Source organism: Hibiscus syriacus, unplaced genomic scaffold (assembly GCF_006381635.1).
Source record: "Hibiscus syriacus cultivar Baekdansim isolate YM2019G1 unplaced genomic scaffold, ASM638163v2 tig00116996_pilon, whole genome shotgun sequence".
Taxonomy (NCBI): Eukaryota; Viridiplantae; Streptophyta; class Magnoliopsida; order Malvales; family Malvaceae; genus Hibiscus; species Hibiscus syriacus.
The window spans coordinates 3,695,802-3,700,000 of record NW_024063512.1 but is presented as its reverse complement, the minus strand read 5'-3'; positions in this window follow the sequence as shown (position 1 = coordinate 3,700,000).

The following is a 4,199-nucleotide window of genomic DNA, read 5'->3' as shown; positions in this document are numbered from 1 at the left end:
TTAACAGGTGCGTCATAAATTTTATCGGATCAAAATACAAATTCTCGGGGTGATTCCCCTATAAGGATCAATACATACCATTTTTTCAACTTAAAGGTATTTTCATAATTTCTTAATCAAGTATTCCCCGCATTTAACCTTTAAAGAAATTAATCAAAATTTTGGATTCTGAGATCAATTTATTACTACATAATCCATGAACTTAGAATTATTTTTTATCGGTCTATCAATTTCTTTTACGAGCAGTCTGAGTCTTCTACAGTGTTCTGCCTTTATTCCATATTCAGTTTAAGTCCAATGATAATTAAATACATCTAATTAACCAATCATTTACATTTATGCATTTACCAATTATCAACGTGTTCCGAAAAGCATATAAAAGGTAATAGAGTATTATCTCGATTTATGAGCCATATCGATTGGCCATTTAAACTCTATTCGATCGCTCTTTAACTTTAATTCCAATTCCCATAATGTCTCGGATACATAGCAAATGAATTTACATCAGAATTTGAACTTAATCAAAAAACTAAATTGAATCCGAAGATAAAACACTGAAAAATGACTTACCGAGTGCGAATTTGACAAAATGAACTTCAGAATCAGACTCAGGACATCGAAAAACATAAAATATGACTTTTAAAAAAATTGACTTTTTTGTCAAAGTTAACGTTCAACGGTTATACCGGTCAAAGTCAACGGTTAACGGTCAACGGTTTGGGTCAAAAGTCAATTAGGCGAGTCAAAGTCAATGGGTCAGTTCAAGTTGACTTGATTCAAGACCTATTTGACTAAATCGGTTCCAGAAGCTTCTTGGACCTGCGAACGAATCCCACGCGCACTGCCGGTGCGTGGTTATGCGTACGATAGCGACAGGGATTGTTTTGACCAACTGATCTTTCTCGAATCATCTACACATTTCAATTAATCAGATTTCAACCCAAAATCACAACCAAACCACGCCAAAATTACCAAAATTCAATTGGGAACTTACCCCGATGGTGAATGGCAAAGAAGGTAACGACGACGAATCGCATTGGGCGGGTTTCGTGTACACGGCGATGGCGAGGCTGATGGGTGTGGAGGTGAAGCTAGATGGTGTCTAGGTTGGCCGAAATCATGAAATAACCGATATGACATAGGGTTATTTCGTAGCACAATTGAACGCCAAATTGCGACAAACAGCGACGTTTCAAGTCAGGACGAGGGTCGGGTTTTGTCGTCATGTGATGATGATCAAACGGAGATGGTACGAAGCTCAATGGGGGCTGGACGACGACATATTTGGCGAAGACGGCGGATAGGGCTTGGGATTTTGGGGAAATTATGAATTGGGGATTTTGGGAAAATTACGGGGGTTTTAACTTACCATGTAAAATTGGAAAATTTAGGGCTAAGTCCCTGAACTTCCCACATATTCCAAAATCGAGCTACAACCTTTAAAAATTTTACAATTTGGTCATTAACTTTTCCCTTGTTACGACTTTAATTTAATACTTTAAATTAATAAAACTTTGCCCCTAAATTGGGGTGTGACAATTCTCCCCTCCTTAAAAAAAATTCTCAAAATTTACTCAAGTCATAGAAATATAGAAACTGAGCTTCCATCCAGTCTTCATTCTTTCAGGTCTCTTTTACAGGTATATGATTCCTCTATTAGACCTTAACCGGTTGAATAAGAGTTCTAGGCAAAACTTTTCCTCATCAAAATTCCAGAATTTGAACATAATTCTCCTCGTAGAACCAAACTTACCTTAATTATCAATCCTTAATCAGAATAACACTTGCTTACTTTCAGTACAATATGCGGACATAACTATTTTCTTTTATACAAACAACATCACCTCGAGATTTACACTTTTACCAAGTATTCAAACATTTACTTTAAGCTAATACAGGTCAAAATTCTCGAACGAATAATCTCCCACGTTACTCGCAAGGTAACTTCCAAAATTAAAATGAATGCTGACATTATTCCCTTTTCACAGATTGAGTCATAACAGATAAGATACTTCGATATACTTTTTACAAAATGATTTCTTAACATTAGAGTTCCGGCTCAGAGAGTACATCCATAATCTAGGGGCATGTACAAACCAGACATCCTATGACTGTCGATCGACCGATCTACCCAGAAGACTCAACTCAACCTAAGCTCTGATAACACTAAATGTAATACCCACATACCGATGCGAAAAACCCGATCCGATATAAGGTTTCACATTAAGGTCACCGGACTAACCCATAGTAAAAATCCCAAAAAAAATTAAATTTCTATTAAAACGCGTAAAATCATAAAACAATTTATAATAAAAAAAAACAAGTTCAGAAAGAAAAAAACCATTCATACTTAGTATAAAAATCAAATGTGACCTACATGCCCCCTAATTACACTTGTACCGTACACTTCATCCCAAGCCAAAGGAACTCCCATTACAGATGTCGACAGTTGCGTCGGATCAATTCTTTTAACCTGAAATAGAGAGTAAAAGAGTGAGTTTTGAGAAGCTCAGTAATACAGAACTACCAGGTGATATTGAATGACATGCAAGTAATAGGCAAGCATAAAAATTTACTTATTGATTCATACGTCTACAGGTTTTTGGGATGAGTGAGGTTCTACTGATATTTCTTTAAGTACAAGACATGATGCTTACAGTTCAGAGGAAATGTTCAGAGGACCAGATTAAAGAGATGAGAATATGGTGTCTAGTGTGTTTCCATAAAACAAGTGAAAATGTACAACTCTTTTTAAAACAATAAAAATTTAAAACATATTTTTAAAACCATAGTAAAACCTCCAACTGAACACCTTTATGTAGTTTCCCAAAACAGCATTCATAAGGACTTACCCTAATTAGACAGCAAAGGAGCCACCCTAAGGGAATATCTTAGGTCCGTAAGGAATTACCAGCTTAATCAGAGTTGAACCTCCATACTCCAGAATCCTACCCATACAATATCCAATATAAATCAGATTTAACACTAACTGTAATATCATGATCCAGTAAAATCTCGTAAGAGTAACAATGAAATAAACCACATAACTGCCCTCCACTCGTACACCATATGCAGTCTCATGATTTACCCAAGGGAGTGTCTTGGGGTCTGAAGGCCTACCCAAGAAAGTTTCTCGGGGACTCGTAGCCTACCCAATGGTCACCTTAGGTCTGTAAAGAATTACTAACTTGAACAAAGCTGAACCTCCATACTCCAACCTACTCAGAAAATGCCCCAATAAAATAGTTCAAGTAGTAACCAATAGATCCCATGATCCATAAATCAGGAACGATTATATTTTCTAGTGAGAACTGTAATCAGAGAACACATACCATGTAGCCACAGTTCATAAGCCAATAAATCATAAATTCCGTTGAAACATATTTTAAAACTGATAAAACAATCGTATTGCACATAGGGAACACACTAGAAGATCCAATTATTACCTGGAGGTATGTAACAATTATCAAGTATGGACCATGAAACTTCTGTAATTTAATAGGATTTCAAAATTGATATCCTTATAAAAAGGGGTTTGATAGCTAATAGAGTTATCAGTCATTCAGGAAGTGATTTATCAAGATCATATAATATTCGAATATTTTTCGAAGGCGCTAAGCAATCAGGAAGGTACTCATAATCTTTTGCATCAGAGTCACTAAAGATTTCAAATATGACAGAGTGATTCCATTATTCAGAAAATCAGGAGTATTTTGAACATTTGGTTCTTGGAGAATTATTAGTAATTTAATATAATAAGGGTGAAACAATGATTCATGATATTTATGATTCGTGTCAATTTATCAGGATATCGAGTTAACTCGAACTGAATAAATCCTAGCACTATGACACATATCAATCAGTCAAATTGATGTACTTCAAAGGTATTCATACTTTAATACCAACAACTCTTGTTGATCCGGTCATCTTCAGAATCATCGTCGAACGAATTTTATGGATACGAACATATATTCCAATGGTATTTATTTATTATATATTGCAACGATATCAAGAAATGTCGATGTGTGTGATTCTTGGTTCAAAACCATTATGGAGGTACGACATATAGGTTCATCAGCATTTACAGACTTATCTAAGTCATTCACTTAATTTTAGGTCTTTGAGGGTATTTAGGTTATTTAGTAGTTAAGTTTATCCCGATCACTTTGGAGTTTCCAGAATAATCGGTCGTTTCCATA